We start from the raw sequence: 27,078 nt of genomic DNA on the forward strand, positions 1-27,078 counted from the left end.
TGTTATGGGTTGGATATGAGATGTCCCCCAAAAGCTCTTGTGTCAATGCAGAAATATTCAGAATTGAAATGATTAAATTATAAGAAGTGTAACCTAATTAGTCTATCCAGTTTGAATGTGCTAATGTGCGTAACTGCGGTTGGGTATGGTGTAACTGGAGAAAGTAGTTCACTGGGGGCATGCCCTTGAATGGTTAATCTTCCCTAAAGTCTCTTTCTCTCTCTATTTCTGTTTCCTGGTTGCCATGGGGAGAGTAGTTTTCCTCCACAATGCCCTTCTGCCAGGATGCTTCATGTCACCTCAGACTCAGAGTACTGGAGTTTACCATCATGGACTGAGACCTCTAAAGCCATGAGTCCCAAATAACCTTTTTCTCTTCTAAATTGTACTTTTCATGTATTTTGGTCATGATAACACAAAGTTGCCCAACACAGAAGTTGGTACCAAGAAGTGGAATCATTGCTGTGACTAACCTGATTATGTGTTTTAGAGTTCTTTGGAAATTGTTTGTGAGAGGAGTGTGGGAAAGATTGGAAATTCAGACAGGAGAAGTCTTAGAATTTTGTAAGCAGAGTTTAATGTGTGATTCTAATGGCAACCAGAATGCTAGTAGGAATGCAGGCAGAAAAGACTGTGTTCATGAAGTTTCAGAGGGAAATGAGGACTCGACTGGGAACTGGAATAGAGGATACATATGTTTATGCTGACAAAGAACTAGTCTGTATTTTGCCCTTGTTCTAAGACTTTCTGTGATGCTGAACTTAAAGATGATGAACTAATTAATTGGGTAGAGGAAATTTTAAGGCATCACAGCTTTCAGTCAATCATGGATATTGCTATCAGCTTTTAGTCAGGTTTGCTGTAAGAATCCAGAGCAGAAAGCAGAATGGAAGGCTTTTAAAAACTTGCAGTTTGGCCAGAAAAGTACATGTAAAACTGGGGCCAAGGAACAGACAGCTTTTGAAGAGATTATAACACTAAAGAGATGTTAAATACTTTGCCATGAGACAATAGGAAAGATGCCTAAGGCACTTTAGGAATCAGCAAGAGGACATCTATCACAGGCTCCAGGGTGTAAAAGTGAAAACTCCTTTAAGAGACCATGGGAGCACCCTGCTCGCTGGGAAGTTGTTTCACTATGCTCAGCTGCTCAGGTACTCAGAGGCTGCTGCCTAAGCTGTCAGCTAACTGAATTTGTCTACATAGTGCTGGTTCTGCAGGAATGCAGGAAGCTGGAGTTAGAGAGTCATGGAGGCTTCCATTAAGATTTCAAAGGAAGACCTGGGAGGCCAGGAAAAATGTAGCAGGGTTGGAATGCCTGTGGGCTGCCCCAGAAAGGGCAATGTGTGAAGCTGTAAAGGTTAAGGTAGAGTTAAAATGGAGACCCCGGAGTGCAGGCAGTCCCTGTGGATGCAGGCTGCAGGGAGAGACAGACTAAGAGAGAAAGAGATAATGAACACTGCAACTGTCAAGGTCAAAGGAGTGGGATTGTCCAAGCCCTTTGGAGATCACATCTCACCACCATGTGCCTCGAATGCTGGACATGGAGTTATAAGAGCTAATGCTCACTCAGCTGGGTTTTAGTCCTATTTTGGTCACATCCCTTCTTTCTTTCTGTGCCTTTCTGTGCCCTTCTGTGCCATTTTATATTGAAGGATATACATATAAATAGTCTGGGCTCACAGCCCAGAGTTTGTCCAGAATTTGCCTTGAATATCAGATGAGACTTTTAAACTTGGACTTTTCGGCAATGCTGCAACTGTTGAGACTATGGGAACTCTTGGAGATGGACTAAATGTATTTTTCATTGTGAGATGGATATGAACTTTGTGGGAGCCAAAGGAGGAATGTTATGGTTTGGGTATGAGTTGTTGCTGTAAGCTCATGTGTTGATATAGGAATGTTTGGAGATAAAATGATTGAATCGTGAGAACTAATGAATCCATCCTAGTTTGAATGGACTAACTGAGAGTAAGCGGTGGGCCTGGCTGGAGAAGCCTGATCATTGGGGGCATGTTCTTAAAGGGTTTATCTTCCCTGTAGCCCCATCTGTGCTCTGTCTTTGCTTCCTGGCTGCCATGAGGTGATTAGCTTTCCACTGCCATGCCCTTCTGTCATGATGTCATGCCTCATCTTGGGCCTAGAGCAATTGGAGTCCAATATCCATGAACCAAAATAAACTTTTCCTTCTCTATGTTGTTCTTGTCAGGTATTTTGGTCACAGTGTTGAAAAGCCATCACAATCACTGAAAACAATGCAATAACAAGGCAAAACATAATTTATTTAATCATTTGTTTATTATTTGGTTTTCAAAATATTTCCTTTTACTTAATTCATTGCTTTATTTGACATTGTTAAATGTCACATTAAGCATCTGTGTCCATAAACCTTTGTCCATAGAGCACTACGCCTATTACATCCTTAATGTACTTTAGATACCGACTGGACTCTAACATTATGTGGAAGCATCTGTGTTAACAAACATAATAGTAGCTAATATTTGTGGAGTGCTATGTTCCAGGTTTTGTTTTAAGCATTTTAAATATATTAACTTATTACACTCTCATACCAACTCAATATGGTGGGTAAAATTATTTTCTCCACTTTAGAGCTAAAGAAACTGAGGTTGAGGGATATAATGAATGGTGGTGCTAGGTCTTGAACCTAAGGAACTGGCTCTAGAGTTCCATGCTCAACCCATCAGGATATTCTGCCTTCGCTTTTCTTATTGAGAAGCACATGTTAGTTAGCTTAAATTTTAATGGCCACAACATTAATTTACTGTACTGTGAAACATATTCATATGTTACCTTTGGTATTATCATAGGTAATTAGTTTCACTTCTATTAAGTTTTTACTATAACTTTTATTCACACAAATCTGATTTCAGGCTTTTAATGCTTTGTGTCTTCAAAATAGTTTGAAAGTTATTTTTAATTAGTATGCACATTAAAAACTTAAAGAGTAAAACAGTAATAACAATGGAAAAAAAGAGAAAGAATAAAAATAGGTTGGCAGCCTGAGAAACAAAGATAGACTTTGTCAAAATTTTAAGATCTTTCTCTGAAATCATTCTATGCTTTATAAAGCAACATATAGTTGATTTCATTACCTATACCATCATCATTTTAGTTTTTAGTTAATATTACGAGGTCTTTCTATATCAGTACAAATAAGGATAAAAATGTAAATCATAATTTATTAATCACTATTATTTTGTTTTCAAAATAGTTCCTTTTTACTTAAACTGTTACTTTATTTGCCATTATAAATATTATCACACTAAACATGTGTATCCACACACCTTTGTCCACACATCAGTTTATTCCTTAGGCTGAGTTTCAAGAAGTGAAATTGTATGAAGATTTTTAGGGCCTTTGAAATATATCATTGCATTTCTCTTTGTATTCTTAAATTCCCAGCAATAGGCTAGGAGAGTTCTGATTCCCTTACGTTTTTCTCAACACTGCTAATCTGACAGTTGTAACAGTATAGTGTTTTTGGCACAGTAGTTGTTCTTGGTTTTTTGTCAAATTATTTATGGGAACTTTGGTATTTGTTTTGATAATTTCTATGAGCCTTTATTTGAAAATGGTTTTTTACCCTGTCATATTTTCTGTGAATGTTTTGTTCTATTCTAGTTCATTGTTTACTTCCTGATTTTGATTAGTTCAGTTTGGCATGTTACATTTGTGAGTTTCATGTAGTTAAATTTATTTGTCTTTCTTAATGAAAATTTCTATGGCTTTTAAACATTGTGATAATTTCCTATGCAGAAATTAAATTATATTCAACAGTTTTCACTGTGAGTTTTAGAATTAACTCTTCAACCCACATAGAGGTTATTTTATTTTTTTATTTTTATTTTTTTTATTGTAAACAAATGGGATACATGTTGTTTCTCTGTTTGTACATGGCATAAAGGCATACCATTTGTGTAATCATAAATTTACATAGAGTAGAGTTGTTTGATTCTTTCTGTTATTTTTCCCTTCCCCCACACCTCCCACCCCTCTTTTCTTCTATACAGTCCTTCCTTCCTCCATTCTTGCCCCCCTCCCTAACCCTAAATCTAACCCTAACACTAACACTTCCCTCCCCCCATTATGTGTCATCATCCACTTATTAGCAAGATCATCCGTTCTTTGGGTTTTTGAGATTGGCTTATCTCACTTAGCATGATATTCTCCAATTGCATCCATTTGCCTGCAAATGCCATAATTTTATCATTCTTCATGGCAGAGTAATATTCCATTGTATATATATATATATATATATATATATATATACCACAGTTTCTTTATCCATTCATCAATTGAAGGACAACTAGGTTGGTTCCAGAGTCTGGCTATTGAAAATTGAGCAGCTATAAACATTGATGTGGCTGTATCTCTGTAGTATGCTGATTTTAAGTCCTTTGGGTATAGGCCAAGGAGTGGGATAGCTGGGTCAAATGGTGGTTCCATTCCAAGTTTTCTAAGGAATGTCCACACTGCTTTCCAGAGTGGCTGCACTAATTTGCAACCCCACCAGGAATGTATGAGTGTACCTTTCTCCCCACATCCTCGCCAACACCTGCTGTTGTTTGTATTCTTGATAATCGCCATTCTAATTGGGGTGAGATGGAATCTTAGGGTGGTTTTGATTTGCATTTCTCTTATTACTAGACATGTTGAACATTTTTCCATATGTTTGTTGATTGCTTGTAGATCTTCTGTGAAGTGTCTATTCATTTCCTTAGCCCATTTGTCGACTGGATTATTTGTATTCTTGGTGTAGAGTTTTTTTGAGTTCTTTATAGATTCTAGAGATTAGTGCTCTATCTGAAGTATGATTGGCAAAGATTTTCTCCCATTCTGTAGGCTCTTTCTTCACATTGCTGACAGTTTCCTTTGCTGAGAGAAAGCTTTTTAGTTTGAATCTATCCCAGTTATTGATTCTTGCTTTTATTTCTTGTGCTATGGGAGTCCTGTTGAGGAAGTCTGGTCCTAAGCTGACATGTTGAAGATCTGGACCTACTTTTTCTTCTATAATCTGCAGGGTCTCTGGTCTGATTCCGAGGTCCTTAATCCATTTTGAGTTTAGTTTCGTGCATGGTGAGAGATATGGGTTTAGTTTCATTCTGTTGCATGTGGATTTCCAATTCTCCCAGCACCATTTGTTGAAGAGGCTATCTTTTCTCCATTGCATATTTTTGGCCCCTTTGTCTAGTATGAGAAAATTGTATTTATTTGGGTTTGAATCCTCTGTTCTGTACCATTGATCTACCTTTCTATTTTGGTACCAATACCATGCCGTTTATGTTACTATTGCTTTGTAGTAGAGTTGAAGATCTGATATTGCAATACCCCCTGTTTCACTCTTCCTGCTAAGGATTGCTTTAGCTATTCTGGGTTTCTTATTCTTCCAGATGAATTTCATAATTGCTTACTCTATTTCTGTAAGTTACGTCATTGGGATTTTAATTAGAATTGCATTGAATTTGTATAGCACTTTAGGTAGTATGGCCATTTTGACAATATTAATTCTTCCTATCCAAGAACATGGGAGGTCTTTCCATCTTCTAAGGTTTTCTTTAATTTCTTTCTTAAGTGTTCTGTAGTTCCCATTGTAGAGGTCTTTCACCTCTTCTGTGAGATTGATTCCCAAGTATTTTATTTTTTTCGAGGCTATTGTGAATGGAGTAGTTTTCCTAACTTCTCTTTCTGAAGATTCATCACTTATGTATAAAAATGCGTTGGATTTATGAGCATTGATCATGTAACCTTCTACTTTACTGAATTCACTTATGAGTTCTAAGAGTTTTCTGGTGGAATTTCCAGGTTCCTCTAAATATATAATCATGTCATCAGCGAACAGGGATAGTTTGAGTTCCTCTTTTCCAATTCATATCCCTTTAATTTCTTTGGTTTGTCTAATTGCTCTGGCTAGAGTCTCAAGAATGATATTGAATAGAAGTGGTGAAAGAGGGCATCCCTGCCTTGTTCCAGTTTTTAGGGGGAATGCTTTCAGTTTTTCACCATTAAGAATGATATTAGCCATGGGCTTAGCATAAATGGCCTTTACAAATGTTAAGGAATGTTCCCACTATCCCTATTTTTTCTAGTGTTTTGAGCATGAAGGGGTGCTGTATTTTATCAAATGCTTTTTCTGCATCTATTGAAATAATCATGTGATTCTTGACTTTAAGTCTATTGATATGGTGAATTACATTTATTGATTTCCTGATGTTGAACCAACCCTGCATCCCTGGGATGAAACCCACTTGATCATGGTGCACTATCTTTTTAATATGTTTTTGTATGTGATTTGCTAAAATTTTGTTGAGAATTTTTGCGTCAATGTTCATTAAGGATATTGGTCTGAAATTTTCTTTCCTTGATGAGTCTCCGTCTGGTTTAGGTATCAGGGTGATATTGGCTTCATAGAATGAGTTTGGGAGGGTTCCCTCCTCTTCTATTTCATGGAATACTTTGAGAAGTATTGGAATGAGCTCTTCTTTAAAGGTTTTGTAGAACTCGGCTGAGAACACATCTGGTCCCGGACTTTTCTTTGTTGGTAGGCTTTTGATGACTTCTTCTATTTCAGTACTTGAAATTGGTCTATTTAAATTGTGTATGTCCTCCTCATTCAGTTTAGGCAATTCATATGTCTCTAGAAACCTGTTGATGTCTTCAAAATTTTCTATTTTGTTGGAGTATAGATTTTCAAAATAGCTTCTAATTATGTTTTGTTTTTCAATCCTGTCTGTTGCGATATTTCCTTGTTCATTCCGAATTTCAGTGATTTGGGTTTTCTCTCGTCTTCTCTTTGTGAGTGTGGCTAAAGGTTTATCAATTTTGTTTATTTTGTCGAAGAACCAACTATTTATTTTGTCAATTTTTTGTATTGTTTCTTTTGTTTCAATTTCATTGATTTCAGCTTTGAGATTAACTATTTCCTGTCTTCTACTACTTTTGGTGCTGGTCTGTTCTTCTTTTTCTAGGGCTTTGAGCTGTAGTGTTAGGTCGTTTATTTGTTGAGTTTTACTTCTCTTATTAAATGCGCTCCATGAAATAAATGTCCCTCTAAGTACTGCTTTCATAGTGTCCCAGAGATTTTGATAGGATATTTCTTTTTTCTCATTTACCTCTAAGAATTTTTTAATTTCCTTCCTAATATCTTCTGTTATCCATTCATCATATAATAGCATATTGTTTAATCTCCAGATGTTGGGATAGTTTCTGTGTTTTACTCTTTCATTTATTTCTAACTTCAATCCATTATGATCTGATAGAATACAAGGTAGTGCCTTTATCTTCTTGTATTTGCTAACATTAGCTTTGTGACTTAATATATGGTCTATTTTAGAGAAGGATCCATGTGCTGCTCAGAAGAAAGTGTATTCGCTCTTGGTTGGATGGTGTATTCTATAAATGTCCATTAAGTCTAAATTGTTGATTGTGTTATTGAGATCTATGGTTTCTTTGTTCAATTTTTGTTTGGAAAATCTGCCCAGTGGTGAGAGAGGCATGTTAAAATCACCTAGTATTATTGTGTTATGGTCTATTTGGTTTCTGAAATTGAGAAGGATTTGTTTGACATACATGGATGAGCCACTGTTTGGGGCATAGAAGTTTATGATTGTTATATCTTGGTGATTTATGCTTCCCTTAAGCAGTATGAAATGTCCTTCTTTATCCCTTCTGACTAACTTTGACTTGAAGTCCACATTATCTGAAATGAGGATGGATACTCCAGCTTTTTTGCTGAGTCCATGTGCATGGTATGTTTTTCCCCATCCTTTCACTTTTAGTCTATGGTTATCTTTTTCTGTGAGGTGAGTCTCTTGTAGGCAACATATTGTTGGATCTTTCTTTTTAATCCAATCTGCCAGTCTATGTCTTTTGATTGATGAATTCAGGCTATTAACATTCAGGGTTATTATTGAGATATGACTTGGTTTCCCAGTCATTTGGTTCATTTTTAAAATTTTATTTATTTATTTGACACGACTTGGTTCCTCCTTTATTTTACAATTCCTTTAGGATAATTCCTCCCTTTGCTGATTTGCTTCTTTGTTTTTCATCTCTTCTTCTTGGAATATTTTGCTGAGAATGTTCTGTAGTGCTGGCTTTCTTTTTGTAAATTCTTTTAGCTTTTTTTTTATCATGGAAGGATTTTATTTCATCGTCATATTTGAATGTAAGTTTTGCTGGGTATAAGATTCTTGGTAGGCATCCATTTTCTTTCAGGGCTTGAAAAATGTTGTTCCAGGCCCTTCTAGCTTTTAGGGTCTGGATTGAAAAATCTGCTGATATCTGTATTGGTTTCCCCCTGAATGTAATTTGGTTCTTTTCTCTCACAGCCTTTAAAATTCTGTCTTTATTTTGTATGTTAGGTATTTTCATTATAATGTGCCTTGGTGTGGGTCTTTTGTAATTTTGTGTATTTGGAGTCCTATAAGCCTCTTGAACTTGATTTTCCATTTCGTTCTTCAGATTTGGGAAATTTTCTGATATTATTTCATTGAATAGATTGTTCATTCCTTTGGTTTGTTTCTCTAGGCCTTCCTCAATCCCAATAATTCTTAAATTTGGCCTTTTCATGATATCCCATAATTCTTGTAGATTCTGTTCTTGATTTCTTACCATCTTCTCTGTTTGTTCAACTTTGTTTTCAAGGTTAAATATTTTGTCTTCAGTATCTGAGGTTCTGTCTTCCAGGTGTTCTATCCTATTTGTTATGCTTTCTATGGAGTTTTTAACTTGGTTTATTGTTTCCTTCATTTCAAGGATTTCTGTTTGGTTTTTTTTTTTCAATATTTCTAACTCTTTATTGAAATGATCTTTTGCTTCCTGTATTTGCTCTTTTAACTGTCGATTGGTGTGATCATTCAATGCCTGCATTTGCTGTTTCATCTCATCATTCAGTGCGTGCATTTGCTCTTTCATCTCATCGTTTGCTTCCCTGATCATTTTAATTATGTACATTCTGAACTCCTTTTCTGTCATTTCTTCTGCCATGCTGTCATTGGGTTTTATTGATGTAACATCTAGATTTGTTGGTGCCATTTTCTTTCCTTGTTTTCTCATATTGTTCAGGTATCAGTGGACCACTGAGATATTGCAGATTTCCTCCACCGACTTACAATGTCCCTGAAGATTTCTATATATCCCTCTTAGCCTTCAGTAGGTGAAGTCTTGGAGGAAGTTGATACTGTGGTGCTCCACAAGGAAGCTGCCTCTCTAGGAGTGGTGGCCTTCAGGTGGGGTATATTCCCTCTAGTGGGCAGAGGTGCCTCCACTTGTTGACCAATGGTCATCCAAAGGGGAACTAGGCTGCGGGCTGAGGCAAGGCCTGTTTGGGCCTGTGTCTCTGGTTTTACCATCGTTGTGGGGAAACCTCACCCAGCAGGGAAGACTCACCCAGTGGGGAGGTCTTGCTGGTCAGTTCCCCTCCTAGAGGTTCCCCTCAATCTACAGCTACTGCCTGGCCTGGCCTGCCTTCCTCTGCAAAGTTCCCAGGGGCCTGGCCCTACCTCCTGGGCCTGGGAGCCTCACCCTTCACAGATGAGTCTCCTTAGGCTGCCCCTCCTCAGAGAATCTGCCTGCAGTCCTGGAACCTTCGCTCCGCCCCTAAGCATGTCTCTGTGTGGCTCTTCCATCAAGAAGCCTCCTAGGTCCTGGGACCCTGCTCTACACTCAATCGCCTGGCTATGGGGCCCCTACTCTGAGCAGCCACCCGGAGCCCCTTACAATCGCTCTGAGTCCCAGAGACCTGCCGCATGCCTCTTCCTCCATACAGCCGCCCAGTATTCCGGTGTGGTCACTAGAAGTGCACGCAACTCACTGCGTGCCTCCTCCTCCCGCCAACCACCCGTAGCCCTCGGCAGTCACTCCGAGTTCAAGTGACCCGCCCCGTTCCTCCTCCTCCTCCATGTAACCCCTTGGGTGTTCAGGAGCGGTCGCTCTGAGTCGCTCTGAATCCATGTGACTCACTGCACGCCTCCTCCGGGCAGCCACCGGGAGCTCTGGTGCGGCCACTTGAGACCAAGCAACCCACCGTGCTTCTCCTCCAGGCAGCCCCGCCGTGTTCAGGAGCGGTCGCTTTGAGTCCAAACACCTCACCAATCACCTCCTCCTCTGAGCAGCCGCCTGGAGCTCTAATGCAGTCACTGAGAGCCCAAGTGACCCGCCGTGCTCCTCCTCCTCCTCCTCCTACTCCTCCGGGCAGGCCCCGGTGTTCAGAAGCGGTCGTTCTGAGTTCAAACAGCTCGCCACGCGGCTCCTCCTCTGGCAACCGCCTGTAGCTCTGGTGCAGTCACTCCGAATCCAAGCGGCCACACTCCTCCTCCCCCTCCTCCTGGCAGGTCCCCGGTGTTCAGGAGTGGTTGCTCTGAGTCCAAACAGCTCTCCTCGCTGCTCCTCCTCTGGGCAGCCGCCCGGAGCCCCAGTGGTTGCTCCAAGTCCAAGCGCTGTGCTGAGTGGCCTCCTTTACGATGCTCCCAGTTGTCCGAGTTCACTGCTCCAGTGGGGGGAGGGGTGTCTCGCCGGCAGCTCTACTTCACAAAGTTCCCTGCATTCCGGGACTATCACCCCATCCGGGACGCCTCCCCAATGGGAGAGACTCACCCGGCTACTTTGAGTTGGTCCCAAGTCTGTCAATATCTCCTCTTTGGAATCCTGAGTCCTGGAGCAACATGAAATGCAGCCACCCTCTAGGCCGCCATCTTGATACCTCCTAGAGGTTATTTTAGTATTAAAAACCTACATTGATCCCACATTGATTTTCTCTCAATGGACACCTGTTTTAACTCTTGGTTTTGAGCGGGGTTTCTTCACCTAATTGATTTGTGATCTCTTTTATAAGTTTAAATTAATTCAGGTTATTTGTTTTCATTAATCTACTTATTTTTGGCTCAGTATAAGAGTTTAAATTATTCTAGTGTCCTATTGTACTATCAGTCAGAAGAATTAAGTAAATGGTTGTAATATCTGAGAAAGCAGTAAGCATGGAAGAAAAATGACTTTCTCTATCAGCTCCCAGTTGCCATAAACACAAAACAAGCTCTTCACAGAAAAGCACTGAATCTTATATTTGTTTGGGATCTTTTCATACCAACCAGTAAAATGCATGCTCAGTTACTATTTTGTATTGTTTGCCTAGTTAGCTCCCAGCAGGAGAATGGATTTTAGCAGTTACTTTTACAGATACAATTGAGATTTCTGTCTTTAAATCTTTTCAGGGTGAATGGACAAGTCGCATATGCCTAGGTGGGCTTTTTGTGGCCAGTCACCCTTCCTCTTGGGTCTCTGGAGAGGCAGCTGCTGTTCCTTGAAACTAGTGAGTGTGTAACCTAGTGAGATTTTTTCCCATTATGGACATCTCTGCATGATGAATGAATAAAATATGTTGGAGGACATTGGAATGAAGCATAATTGTAGTGATGTGTAGCCATTTGGTATATTTTAAGGCTACTGTGATATCACAAAAAGAAGAGCTGTCTTTATATCTCTTGTACACACCTTGAAAACAATGACAGAACTCAAACAACAGAAAATGATAAAAGACCCCAAGTATCATTTATTCCAGCTCCTATTCTTCATAGATTAGAAGAGAGCTATACAAGGAAGCTAAGGTCTACTGTCTTGGTGAAGCAGTTAATTAAGAGAAGTATCTCCTAAATCCTCTTTAAGTATTCTTTTAACACACCCTGACTCCATGAATTAAAATGACAGCTACAACTGGAGCCCTTCCAGAACCTCTAATAACTTTTCTTTTTATATAGTATATAGATAGAGAATTTATGTTTAGAAAATTCCTAGTGAATTCAATGGGTCTCTTAAGAATTTTGCCATTTTTTTTCTCTCCAGTCCCAGTAAAGCAGGCCACCAAAGCAACAATTCATTGTAATTTAATGTTTTTTCATTTTGTTCTGCTTTGAGAGCAGAATCTCCTAAAAGCCAGCTCTAAACTCAGGCATGTGGTATGCTTTCTGCTGTCACTTTCAAGACAAAAGTCAAGAGAAAACTGATGCAGCTGAACCTTTGTAGAATTGCAGTCTTTGCTGCAGAATTACAACAGACATTCTGCCTTCACTCCCAATGCTGTGAATCATATGTGCTTTCCCCCATTATCCAAAATGTTTTCAACTCCAAAAATTTCCTTCCAAGAAAAGAAGCAGTAGTTTTCATTTTAAAAGTCAAATGCAAAGTTTGAATTAAGACAAATCTATGTGATTTTGAAATGGGAGAAGTGTTGGAACCCAGATTGGTTTTTCTTGATTATTCCCAAGAGAAGTCACTTCTTCAGGATACTGAAAAACAACCTCAGAAAGCAAATAGCTAAAGGTATGTGTAATTCATGACCCATAAATGTCATATTATTTAAATTAATAGCACAAATACTGAATAGAGAACAGGTTCTATATTATATAGCTGCGTATGTCCAAGTTCCTGTTATCAGTAAATCTGGTGTTAGATTTTCCTTTTGAGGATATTGTTAGGTTAAACTGATTGGTGAATATTTGTTCTTGTGTTTCTTATAAAAAAAAAAATCAAAGAAGCAAAATGTTCCATGGATTAATGGGGAGCTTAGGCTTCAAAAGTTCCCTTCTTTATTTCCTTTGTATTAATGCAGGAAATCAAAGGAGGTCATAAAGACAAGTCTTATTATCAGAGTGTTCTGCATAGTCTTGGACATAACAGAGAAAGAGTGCTTGATATGGCAACTTCAAAGCTTAAACTAGTAGGACTTAAAGTATTGGCTAGCATATGATACACTTAGTTTTTCTCTTTACAAAAGGAAGGGTTAGACTATTGTTTAATGGATTGTATAAATGTTGTCTTTTATGCTTTGGGTCTGTTATTGCATCTGCATTTTATGAAAAGCTCATATTTTGGGGCTTAGCAGATGGACTCATTTGAATTAGGTTTGCTGAGAAGAATATTTCCAAAATATATTATGTAATAGGCAACAGCAGTAGACTTGCCTTAAGATTTTCTAGAACAATGATTAGGCCCAAAGACCCTAGGCTAAAGAAGAAGTTGCAATAATAAACACTCAGAACTCTCTCAGAGGAGAGGGACAGAATTCTTCCAGGAGAGCCATGGAAGGTTCATGATGTTCTTACCTTAAAACTACGGAAAGAAGACCACTGTCTTTCTGACTGACTGATCCAGATTCTTCAGCTGCAGAGCAAATAACCTATGAAACTTGTTTTTAATTTCCCAGTGAAATACAATTGACCCACTCTCAGCATCCCAACATACTGCAAACAGAGAAAGAAGTTTCATGACGCTGTCAAAACTCATTTTTGTGTGTGACAAAAATGTCATGAGATGGGTCAGATGCCTCAGAAAAGAAATTTCAAAGAAAAAGACCCCCAATTCTTTTATTTTATACCTTTAATAAAATATGTGGAAAGGGGTCACAATGACAGTTTGATCTGAGTAACAATTTGTTTTTCAAAGCAGATGTCTTCCTAGCTTCCTTCTGCTTTCTCACTGGAGGTGTATGGTTACTGTTCTAGTGCACACGTTCTGTGAACATGTGAACAAAAGGCTTTTGGAGAGTAGTGGGCTAAAAAGGAAAAAAGTAAGAGAGTTAGCTGGATGGAATGAGGAAGGAAAGAAAAGATGAATGGGGCACAATGGATAATGTCTGTTACACCTTAAGATTCAACTTAATAAGCAGTCTAGGAAAAAAATTAATGAAGCAGAATTGGCCCTATTTGGTAGACTAGATTTTTTCTCTTCTGGTCACAAGAATTAATGAGATATGTGATAGTAGGAGTTATTTCTCCCTGTGTTCCTCCCCCCAGTTTCTCACTCTTCCTTCCTTCCTCCCTCCCTTCTTCCCTTTTTCCATTCTTTCTAAGTAAAGGGCTCCATCATGAAGGGTGTATACATGAACTTATAAAATTGACTCACAGCTATTCTTTGGTATTAAGAAAGGAACATTTTGCCTATAGACCCCTCAGAAATCAAAGAATGAACTTCGGTGGTTTATGAATTCCCAAAATTGTCAACATGTACTTATTAGCATTTTTCTGGGGAGAGAGTGAGCTCTTATCTTTCACCAGATCATCCAGTGGTTCCATGATCTAGAAAAGTATAAGGAAATCTAATAGCATTTAAATGAAAAACAAAAATTAGTACTATAATTTTTAAAAGATAAATTGGAATAAGTATGGATTTTTTAATGCATAATTTTCCAATAAGTTTCAAATTATAATTTTCCATGTAGCACTACTAAAAGAAAATATTTCCTACTTTAGATCCTGTATCTTATTAAAATTAGTGGACAGAGGTTTGGGGAAGAAATTGGACTTGCATAGTCTTAAATAATCTCCTCCAAAGTATTTTTTTTAACCTACAAAAGGAAATATAGTTACTGTGCAGTGGAGAAACAGCATGTATCACTTTAACCAAGTGATCAAGATCACTAATGATACACATGTATACCATTGATACCATTGACCTTATCCCTTAATAGAACCCTTGAGAAATTAATAGCACCATTTCTATGATATTATTGCCAAAACATAGAACCTTATTCCAAACATGAGTCAACAAACAGAGAAACCTAAACTGAGAGACATTCAGTAATCTTCAAAAGTGTCAATATCAAGAAAAACTTAGAAAAACTGAGGAAATATTATAGAAAAGAGGAGACTAAGGAAGTATAACAACTAAATGCAGGTGGGATCCTGGATGGATCTTGGAACAGAAAAATGAACATCAGTGAGCAAAATTTGAGTAAGGTCTCAAGTATACTTAATAGAATTGCACCAATATGAATTTCTTAGCTTGTTCTTTGTACTATGCCTATATAAGATGTAAATAAAATGGGTAGTTAAATTATAATCTATAATTCTAAATTTAGTTAAAAATAAAATGTTAAAAAATAGAGAACAATAGACCCTTAATGATATCATTTTAACTTTTGGACCTAGTTTTGTCTGAAGCCTGACAATCTTTCCCTGACAGCATGTGCAACACACATTTCCTCTTTTCTGAAAAATACTAGAATAAAACAAGATTCTCTATCCCCCCTTGGTTACTCCAGGCAATTAACCTGAGCTTATTAATGTACAATTTCCTAAAAATATGTCAGTTTGATCTTTCCTTACTTTTTGATTTTGTTGCATTCTGAATGTGGTTTCTCATTTGACATAACCTCCTTTTCTCTACTGTATTTTATTCTTGATCTTGGGCACAGATCTTCTTTAAGCATGAGTCATTTACATAAAGTACCTGGCTATTTCTTTCATATCTTCCATAATTATTAGAATATCTGTTATAATCCTTTTGTTAAATCTGAATATATTACCTTTTTTCTCATCACGTTTGCAGAATTATTCTTTGTAGAAATACTACATTGCCTACTATCAGACAGTCTTCCAGTAACAATTTGGACCAAGAGAATATGTATGCTATCTTGCACTATGTGCCTCCATCTTTTATTCATTTAAAAAGCACTTTGACTACTGTGTTTTCTAAGCTTTTTTTTTTTGTGTCTGAAAATAAGACAGACAAGATTCCTGTTGGCTTTTCACCACCATATCTGCATTCTACTCCTCAAGAAGTGGGAAAAGTGAAGCCTAGGATAAGTGGCCATGAATTTTAGAGATCACTGGAGTTTGCCTTCACATTCTGCTCATATACAGTAGCCCAATCATATGGCCTCCTCACCTTAGAACAAAAGAGGCAGAGAGATAATTTCTCCCATTAAGAATGCTAGTACTCCCTAAAATGGGTGTGTAGGGATTACTACTTAAAGGGAGGCAGAGGGACTGGGGGACTGGTATTGGCTGCACTGCATTTTAAATTCAGGAGTCATATATTTTGATCTGTGTCTCAGAAAGTTTTTTCTAATGGCTTTGTGTATAACGGAGATTAGTGCAAGTAAAAGTGGAAATGTGGAGACCAGTTAGGAGGCTTTTGTAGTATGCAGATGACCATTGTTGGTGGCTTCCTGGGTGTTGGCACATTGACTAGAAACTAGTGTTAATTCTCTCCTGGAAAATGAAATCACTGTAAAGCTTAATAAAATGCAGAGTATTTGTTATAATTATGGCTATCTTACATAATCGGTTTCTCTACTTGAAAGTTAATTGCATTATTATATACACAGTGATTTTACAAGTAAATACAACAATTGACTTAGGCTTTATTTTAGTCACCAAGATAATGATTATGATTTGCTTCGCAACATGACATTAACTGGAATATGAGTTAAAAAAGTTTTTGTGGTAGTGCAAGTAAGAAATGATAGTGGCTTGGGCTAAGGCTGTAGCAGTATAGACAAGAGGAACAAAAAAATTCAGGATTTATTTAGAGAGAAATCCAACAGAATGGAAGAAAGAACGTGAGATGGATGAAAAAGAGAAATTAAGGATGGCTTGTAGGTTTTAGCCTTGACCAGTTTGGTGAATGCTTCTGGTATTTACTGAGCTGTAAATGTTTGGTCAAGAAATAGGTTGCCAGAATAAGTGGAAATCCAGATTCATACTTTGGTTCTATTTGGCTTGAGATTCTAAATAAAAATAAAATGAATGTCCAATAGGTGATTCAGTACAGAAGTTTGGAATTTAGGTATCAGGTCAGAGAAAAGATAATCTATAAACTGTGAATTAATATCACACAGATGCTCTTGGGAAGTTTGAAGGATAGATGAGGTAAGTAAATCCAGGGGAAAAGAGTATGTCTTGGAGAGATAAAAATGGATGAGTTGTTCTGTTTTTTGGTCTTGATTTTAAAGTAAGTGTTAAGGAGATTAAGGGACAAGTGAGAGACAGAACCCAGGAGAGGAGATAACTTAGCCTCTAGCATTATTAAAATGTTTAATCAGATTGAAGATTTGGTGCTCTCTCTAAAATATAGACCAGGAACACAGGCAAACAGCATGTCATGGCAGCAGGAAAAAATACACCCCTCTCAACACATGCACACACACTGCCCCTACATACTTGTGTATTTGGTGGTAATAGTCAATTGACTGGCACACATTCCAAGTCTTTTCTGGAAATAATTACAGTCAGAAATCTACTTTTAGTCAAAAGTGTTAAAAAAATAAAAAAGAGACCATGCAATTCTTACTTTCCCTTTGTGATGAACTGCTAAAAACATAATACAAGTGTATAGATGAAGAGATGGGAAGGGAAAGAGACAGAAGAGTAAACTGCAGGAGATCAAATAAAAAAGTTCAAAGTGACAAGCACTGCAAGTAACACTTCATCATTCCCAATTTTACTCTTGGGTGTTGGCTAATTGGAGTGTCATTATTATCCATGACAGACCACTTCCAAAGAGTTCAGGTTATTCCTTTAAAGTCTTTGAACCTGGGATCAAGTTCAAGGATCCACAAGTGAAGCCTTCACCCTGTATGATTTGCCCACATAGTTCTACTAACCTATCCTACTGAAAATATCACCAACTCTGAACGTTTACCAGGTCTCAGTGAGCACGTCTGGGATATTCAGCAAAAAGAAACCATTGTCCAAAAGAGTGGGCAATATGCAAAGGGCAGAAGTCAGAAACTTATGAATGGAGATATTCGAGGCCTTTTCTAAAAGAAGAAAGTCTAGGACATCACTATTCACTCTTACCAATATCCACTCGCCTATGTAAAGTCACCATAAAAATCTAAGCATTTGGAGGATAATGAGCACTTCTCTCTTAAGACAGAGCCTTTAGTTAAGCAGACAAACTAAGCCCACTTATTCTCAATCCCTTCATCATTTTGAAATCTTAAAGTGGCCTTGAGCAAAGCCTAAGCTTTGGGCAGGTTATCCAATATACAGACCACAATCCTTCACCAAATTTTAGTCACTCTATTGTTTGAGAATGGGAGGGGCTCTTACGGATTGTAGGAAATAGTCTTGGTTCTGATCCTTCTCATCATATGAAAATTTATTTTCCACATTTTTCAATGTGTTTTGGCTTATTATATTCAAGTCTTTGCCTCATGCTTAATGTCATAGTGACAAGGTCTATTTCCACTCAATCTTAGTATCTCCCTTTACAAGTGCTATGGATTCCTAAGTTCCTGACTGAGTACTTTTAGAAAGTGACAAAAAGTAAGATGATATCATTCAGGTAATGCCCAAGTTACATTAGTCTGCCTAAGGTAGTTGCTTGTGAGCTCATTGGGTATGAGGACCAATTAAAGCTCTGGAATGTTTAGTCCACATTCTGGACCAACCTGGTGTTGCATAGTCTTATCCTAAACAGATATCTAGGCAACAAAATCAAAGTGACAAACAGGAAAAGCAAATATTGGATATGAAAAGACCCTTGATGTCGTCAAATGTAGTAGACATTCATTAAGGTGATTGGATACCATATGGTGCATCAATACTATAGTATTGATGAGCATGAACTTTGAAGTCAGGGTATTTCATTAAAATCTAAATGGTGCCTACTTCTTCTATGACTGGAAAAATCACTTAAATCTTCTGTGTCTCAGTTTCTTCATTTTAATCTGAACATAATAACATTGCTTGTTTCACAATGAGGGATTAAACAAGTTAGTGCACATAAGTACCTGGATATCATCATCATCATCATCATCATCATCATCATCATCATCATCATGTTTATTTAATAAATAGGAATAAAAGAGAAGCATAAGCTCAATTTTGGAAAGAGAAGATGGATGGGTGGTTTAGTGAGAAAGGGACTGTGGATGGAATATTGTAATGCTAAGCTGAGTAGTTTAGCAGATAGAGGTGGTCAGCATGCGTTGGGGGCTGTGGTTTCAACCTCAAGGTCTAGAGGTCAAACCATTCACAGTTAGAGACTTGTGACCCACAGCTTGTCCTGGTGGTGGAGGAAGAAGGGGACACAGCTGAACATAGAAAAAAGAACAGAGATAACCAACGATGAAATAATTTTAAGGTTTGGTGTGTGGAGGTATTTTATATCAGAGAAAGTGATTGAGTTCCCATTTAGTCTGCAAACTTTAATTGAAGCATTCAGTTAGAGCTATCAAATTAAATAGTTTTATCATTGTGTCTGCTATCATGGAGTTTATGGTTTGTGGGGTAGGCGATTTTAAGCAACTTCAGTAAAGAGTTGTATGTGTGAAGACAGAGAAGCACAGAAGACTGTGGAAGGCACCCAGCCTGTTCTTTCCCCATTCACTCCATACTGCCAACTGATGCATCCAAGTGCCTTCAGAATCGATCTCAAAGCCAACCTTCCACTGGAGGTCATTGTGGACAGTTCCATTAATTTGATTTTCTATTGTCCTTAATTCTGTTACTCTGCAAACATGCCTTTATATTCAAAGTTTTGTCATCGTCTAGATATAGAAATGTAGAGAAAAGTAGAAAATTCCAGAGGGTCTGTTCTACAGACATAGAATGATAAAGAGACTGAGAGTAAGTGGGTCAGATTATCTGCTTAACTAAAGGCCCTATCTTAGTTAGGAGAGCAGTGCTCATAATCCACAAAATTGAATTTTTATGATGACTCAGGAAGAGGTAGGACAGAGTTCTGATTTGTATGTCTATTTCTACTTCCTGTATCTTTTCTGAAAAATTCTCTGGATATAGGAATTGATGTCTCAAAATGTAGCCATTTATATCTTCTTCCTGAGATCTTTTGAAGTCTGGGTATCTCTCCATGGTCAGCATTCACTCATCCCTTTTACCCCCACTTCACAGAGCCTTTCCTGGATCTTTGCTCTTTGATTAATGCATTTAATCTTCCTTTTATCTGAAAGAGCCAAGTCCATGATGAAAGTCAGGAAGCTGGATATCCCGGCACCTTAAGAAGTAGCCAGTTCTGGGTCTCATTTGCAGTACATTTTTCTGTGATAAGCACATATCTTTTTTCTTAGCAGATCCAAAGAGGTAGAATACATGTTTATTGAACTACTGAAAACCTCACTGATTGTAGGGGCAAAAGAAATAGAAGTCCAGCTCTGCTGCAAAGAGAATGAATAATCTTAGTGAACATTGTTCATAAAATTGAAGCCTTTAACAGCCATCTTATTTATGTTCCTAAACTTGATGGGGCATGAGGTAAGTGTCACATAGTGGCAAATCCAAATTCACAACTGGAAACCTTCAAACTGCATGCTCAAAGTGGTGGGTTACAAGATATTTGATTTTTTAAACATGATGGGACAGGCAATTACCTATTGTCTCATACTAAGACTCAGCTTTGCACTGACTCATTTCAGACTCTTTCTCTCTCTGGAGAATACCATCTGTACAAACTGTAAGATCCAAGATAGCAATGATCTGCTAGACATATGCAGAACAGATGGCTGAAAAATTATCTGCCCATTTCATTGCTTCATTACTCATTTCTGCCACCTTGCTGCCTCTGCAAACTGCACAAGGCCAGTCTTTAGGTTAACTCAGGAGGGGCCACTTAGCATGGATTCCTGGGTAGGGGCCCCGGGGCCAATGTCTCTAGTTAATGATGTCTAAATTCCTGGTTGAGTGCTTTTAGAGTGACAAGCAGTAAGAAGATGTCATTCAGTTAGCATCCAAGTTACATTCCAGTCTCCCTAAGGTAGTCAGTTAGGAGCTCACTGGGAATGGGCATCAATGGAAGCTCTGGAAAATTCAGTACCCATTCTGGACCAGCTTAGTGTTGCACACTCTTATCCTAGACAGTTATCTAGGGAGCAAAAAGAAGCTGAAAAGTGGGAAAAGCAAGTGCTGGAGATAAAATGGCCCTTGATGACCTTGAATGTTGCTCATCAAAACCAAAGTCTAAGATTTGCAGTTGGATTGTCTGAATCCCTCACTAGAGAAAATCACCAGTGTTTGCATACAGGTGTTTCTTAATCTACTTCTATGCCATAAACATATGGTGCCCATAAAACAACAACAAAATAACCAGGAAAAACAACACTAGAGAAATGGAGTTTTCCGTTGTTTAGTTGACTGAGTATTGAAAGAAGTCATATTTAATTAATGTGTCCTTACCCAGAGTTAAGCCTAATAATAGTTTAATTAAAGCCAGGTGAGTTGAAAAGGTCACACCTAGAACCTGTGGTCTGTACCACAGTATTGTCCTGTTTCCATTTAATTGAATTTTAAGTGGATTCATAATGAATGGGCAAAATCACCCTACCGGCTCTTCTACTTGGTTTTAATCCACAACTGGGAATAAAACGGTCCTGATTTAATTTAGCAGTGAAAGAATTATTTTGAAGCCTGAGAAGAAGTAAAACAATATGCAGTGTTAGATTTTATTTTATTTTGTGTTACTTTTCTGCCTTTTCTTTGAATTTATTCTACGCTAGCTTCATGCCATGTGCTGTGCTGGGGATTGAGCTTTGTGACTGGACTTGAATAAAAAAATATTTTACAGAAGAAATTTCCTGGAAGAACCCTGACACAGTAAAACCACTGGTGAAAGCATATTAGATTTAGCATACTCCACTTCTAGATCTATTTCTACGAATGGTTAATCTCAGGCCGAAATGATTTCCATTATCACTGAAAATGCTGATTATAATACTTACTTTGTTAGGATATTATTCAGTATAAGAAATACCAAAGTATCTCTTAGTCATCAAAACAAATAATTTTTAGTGCAAAAAATAGCATAATAGCAAAATAATACTTACCACTTTGTGGTGAAGGGGCAAGGAGAGCCCAAAGCTAACAAAGATTTTGAGTGAGGTTTTGCAGGGAATACACAAGTATTTAAACATGAAGGGGCTTTTCAAATTTTGGCCTACATGATGCTAATGTGCTTTTTTCTTCCTTTTTCCCTTTTTCCTTTTATCCGGAAGATGCTAGTATGGAATAAATATCATGGTGAAGTGGCTTTGCTTTTTATGGTTTCCTAAGGCTATGACTATTTTACAGAGATTAGTTCCACTGGAAGTCCCAGGTTTCCTGTTTCTATTATCCACACTTCACACGGTGGTTTAGACTCAATTGTCCATTGCAGACTTTGGAAAGCAGTCTGTTTAATGCAGTCAATTGTGTTGCTACTTCCATACCCATCTCTCACAGCCCATGTTCTGGGGCTAATCAGATACACAGCTACTAACATATAAGAACACATAAATGTCTCATTTCCCACCTATTTTTGAAGTTAGCTGCTCTTTGAGTTTGCTTACTTTCATCATTTTTATTGGGCCTATTGTGTGGCTATCAGGAAACAGGTACCTTGGAAGGAAAGATGACTGTTGGGATGTAATTTTGTTTTCATCCAGAGCTGCTCCTTCAGTTTGGACTCTCCAGCCCCAAAACAGTGATGTTGAAGTTCAGTAGTGAGCTCAGGTTGCCTAGTAAACTTGAACAGGGAAGCAAATGTCTCTTGATGCAAACATTCTGTGCTGTTAGCCAGATTAAATCCCTGGCAAGCTCTTTCACATAGAATTTCTCTTCTAGAGGGTTGTCAGCTTATTCAACAAAGAGTACAAAGTTATCTATTCCATGTGCATGGTAATTTAGCTGGTCAGCAGCAGAAGAAATGGGAATGTGCACAAGAGGTTTGTAATAGCTGCTAATGAGGTAGACAAAGCAGATCACCCCGACACAGAATAACCAGAAGGCAGCAGAGGGAAGCTCAGATTCCAAAGTCATTGTGATGAGATCCTGCATAAACTGGGGAGTGAGCGGTGAGTGAGGGAAACGGGGCTGTTCACTCTGAGCCTGGGCAGCTGAGTGCTCCCTTGCCAAGGGCATGGGCTGAGTTAATTGTCCAGTGCAGCAGCTTGTGGCCCCTCAACTATCTTCCCAACAGACACAACTGTTCTGGCCTCAAAACTCCTTGAAATGATTACTGTTGCTGTTTTTCTTCTGTTTTCATAACTTTGACAATATGTCAGTAACTTATGTCCATAGATGTCAGGGGATTTGGAAAACAAAACTGAAAGCGATTGAGGCTCTGTCAGTGCAGATCCCATGCCAGTCTCCAGACATTTCAGGGACTCCAATTCAGTGGTAGCATTTGGATGCAATCCTGGCTGCAAACCTAGGCAGCTATGTTATAGTGTTGGCGATATTATTGTCCTTGTTGTAAGCGATAAAAGAGGATTATTTTTATAGTAGAAAGGATTCTTAAGTCCAGAAAGATTCATGTCCCATCCCCTGTTTCAGTGACTCCAAATAGCTTTGATTTTATAAAGCCATTTTGCAATTTTCATCATTTTGTTTTCCCTGACTGCTTTCTCCCACCACTATTTTTTTTTAAATTTAAAGTATTATTTTTATTGTTCTTTTTTATTTATTTTAATTAAAAATCATAAATTTACATAGGGCAATTCTGTTTGATTCATTCTGTAATTTTTTCCCTTCCCCCCACCTCTCCCACCCCGCTTTGCCCTCTATACAGTCCTTCCTTCCTCCATTCTTACCACCCTCCTTATCCCTAACCCTAAACCTAACCCTAAACCTAACGCTAACCACTCCTACCCCCCTTATATGTCCTCATCCGCTTATCAGCGAGATCATTCGTCCTTTAGTTTTTTGAGATTGGCTTATCTCACTTAGCATGATATTCTCCAATTGCATCCATTTGCCTGCAAATGCCATAATTTTATCATTCTTCATGGCAGAGTAATATTCCATTGTATATATATGCAACAGTTTCTTTATCCATTCATCAACTGAAGGGCATCTAGGTTGGTTCCACAGTCTGGTTATTGTGAACTGAGCAGCTATGAACATTGATGTGGCTGTATCTCTGTAGTATGCTGATTTTAAGTTCTTTGGGTAGAGGCCAAGGAGTGGGATAGCTGGGTCAAATGGTGGTTCCATTCCAGGCTTTCTGAGGAATCTCCATACTGCTTTCCAGAGTGGCTGCACTAATTTGCAACCCCACCAACAATGTATGAGTGTACCTTTTTCCCCACATCCTCGCCAACACCTATTGTTGCTTGTGTTCTTGATAATCACCATTCTAATTGGGGTGAGATGAAATCTTAGGGTAGTTTTGATTTGCATTTCTCTTATTACTAGAGATGTTGAACATTTTTTCATATATCTGTTGATTGCTTGTACATCTTCTTCTGTGAAGTGTCTGTTCATTTCCTTACCCCATTTGTTGACTGAGTTATTTGTATTCTTGGTGTAGAGTTTTTTGAGTTCTTTATATAGTCTGGATATTAGTGCTCTATCTGAAGTATGAGTGGCAAAGATATTCTCCCACTCTGTAGGCTCTCTCTTCACATTACTGATAGTTTCCTTTGCTGAGAGAAAGCTTTTTAGTTTGAATCTATCCCAGTTATTGATTCTTGCTTTTATTTCTTGGGCTATGGGAGTCCTGTTAAGGAAGTCTGATCCTAAGCCAACAAGTTGAAGGCTTGGACCTACTTTTTCTTCTATAATCTGCAGGGTCTCTGGTCTGATTCCGAGGTCCTTGATCCATTTTGAGTTGAGTTTTGTGCAGGGTGAGAGATAGGGATTTAGTTTCATTCTGTTGCATATGGATTTCCAAGTTTCCCAGCACCATTTGTTGAAGAGGCTATCTTTTCTCCATTGCATATTTTTGGCCCCTTTGTCTAGTATGAGAAAATTGTATTTATTTGGGTTTGTGTCCATGTCCTCTATTCTGTACCATTGATCTACCTGTCTATTTTGGTACCAATACCATGCCGTTTTTGTTACTATTGCTTTGTAATAGAGTTGAAGATCTGGGATTGCGATACCCCCTGCTTCGCTCTTTCTACTGAGGATTGCTTTAGCTATTCTGGGTTTCTTATTCTTCCAGATGAATTTCATAATTGCTTGCTCTATTTCTGTAAGGAACATCATTGGGATTTTAATTGGAATTGCATTGAATCTGTATAGCACTTTTGATAGTATGGCCATTTTGACAATATTAATTCTGCCTATCCAAGAACATGGGAGATCTTTCCATCTTCTAAGGTTTTCTTTAATTTCTTTCTTTAGTGTTCTGTAGTTCTCATTGTAGAGGTCTTTCACCTCTTTTGTGAGATTGATTCCCAAGTATTTTATTTTTTTTGAGGCTATTGTGAATGGGGTAGTTTTCCTAACTTCTCTTTCTGAAGATTCATCACTTATGTATAAAAATGCATTGGATTTATGAGCATTGATCTTGTAACCTGCTACTTTACTGAATTCACCTATGAGTTCTAAGAGTTTTCTGGTGGAATTTCCAGGTTCCTCTAAATATATAATCATGTCATCAGCGAACAGGGATAGTTTGAGTTCCTCTTTTTCAATTTGTATCCCTTTAATTCCTTTGGTTTGTCTAATTGCTCTGGCTAGAGTCTCAAGAATGATATTGAATAGACGTGGTGAAAGAGGGCATTCCTGCCTTGTTCCAATTTTTAGGGGGAATGCTTTCAGTTTTTCACCATTTAGAATGATATTGGCCATGGGCTTAGCATAGATGGCCTTTACAATGTTAAGGAATGTTCCCACTACCCCAATTTTCTCTAGTGTTTTGAGCATGAAGGGATGCTGTATTTTATCGAATGCTTTTTCTGCATCTATTGAAATAATCATGTGATTCTTAACTTTCAGTCTGTTGATATGGTGAATGACATTTATTGATTTCCGGATGTTGAACCAACCTTGCATCCCTGGGATGAAATCCACTTGATCATGGTGCACTATCTTTTTAATATGTTTTTGTATGCGATTTGCTAAAATTTTGTTGAGAATTTTTGCATCAATGTTCATTAAGGATATTGGTCTGAAATTTTCTTTGCTCGATGTGTCTCTGTTTGGTTTAGGTATCAGGGTGATATTGGCTTCATAGAATGAGTTTGGGAGGGTTCCCTCCTCTTCTATTTTATGGAATACTTTGAGAAGTATTGGAATGAGCTCTTCTTTAAAGGTTTTGTAGAACTCGGCTGAGAACCCATCTGGTCCCGGACTTTTCTTTGTTGGTAGGCTTTTGATGACCTCTTCTATTTCATTGCTTGAAATTGATTTATTTAAGTTGTGTATGTCCTCCTCGTTCAGTTTAGGTAATTCATATGTCTCTAGAAACTTGTTGATGTCTTTGAGGTTTTCTGTTTTGTTGGAGTATAGATTTTCAAAATAGCTTCTAATTATGTTTTGTATTCTACTCGTGTCTGTTGTGATATTTCCTCGTTCATTCCGATTTTTAGTAATTTGAGTTTTCTCCCTCTTTCTCTTTGTTAGTGTGGCTAAGGGTTTATCAATTTGTTTATTTTTTCAAAGAACCAACTATTTATTTTGTTAATTTTTCTGATTGTTTCTTTTGTTTCAATTTCGTTGATTTAGCTCTGATTTTAACTATTTCCTGTCTTCTACTAGGAAGTTCTTTTGGTAATGGTCTGCTCTTCTTTTTCTAGGGCTTTGAGCTGTAGTGTTAAGTCGTTTATTTGTTGATTTCTACTTCTTTTGTTGAATGCACCCCATGAAATAAATCTTCCTCTCAGTACTGCTTTCATAGTGTCCCAGAGATTTGGATATGATATTTGTCTTTGTTCTCGTTTACTTCTACGAATTTTTTTTATTTCCCTCCTGATGTCTTCTGTTATCCATTCATCATATAATAGTGTATTATTTAATCTCCAGGTATTGGAGAAGTTTCTGTTTTTTATTCTGTCATTTATTTCTAATTTCAGTCCATTATGATCTGATAGAGTACAAGGTAGTATCTCTATCTTCTTGTATTTGCTAACAGTAGCTTTGTGGCATAAGACATGGTGTATTTTAGTGAAGGATCCATGTGCTGCTGAGAGAAAGTGTATTCGTTCTTTGTTGGATGGTATATTCTATATAAGTCGGTTAAGTCTAAATTGTTGATTGTGTTATTGAGATCTATGGTTTCTTTTTCAATTTTTGTTTGGACGATCTATCCAGTGGTGAGAGAGGTGTGTTAAAATCGCCTAGTATTATTGTGTTGTGATCTATTTGATTTCTGGAATTGAGAAGGATTTGTTTGAGGTACATGGATGAGCCAATGTTCGGGGCATAGATGTTTATGATTGTTATGTCTTGCTGGTTTATGCTTCCCTTAAGCAGTATGAAATGTCCTTCTTTATCCCTTCTGACTAGTTTTGGCTTGAAGTCCACATTATCTGAAATGAGGATGGATACTCCAGCTTTTTTGCTGTGTCTATGTGCATGGTATGTTTTTTCCCATCCTTTCACCTTTAGTCTATGTGTA

The sequence above is a fragment of the Sciurus vulgaris genome (assembly GCF_902686455.1).
Source record: "Sciurus vulgaris genome assembly, chromosome: 9".
NCBI lineage: Eukaryota > Metazoa > Chordata > Mammalia > Rodentia > Sciuridae > Sciurus > Sciurus vulgaris.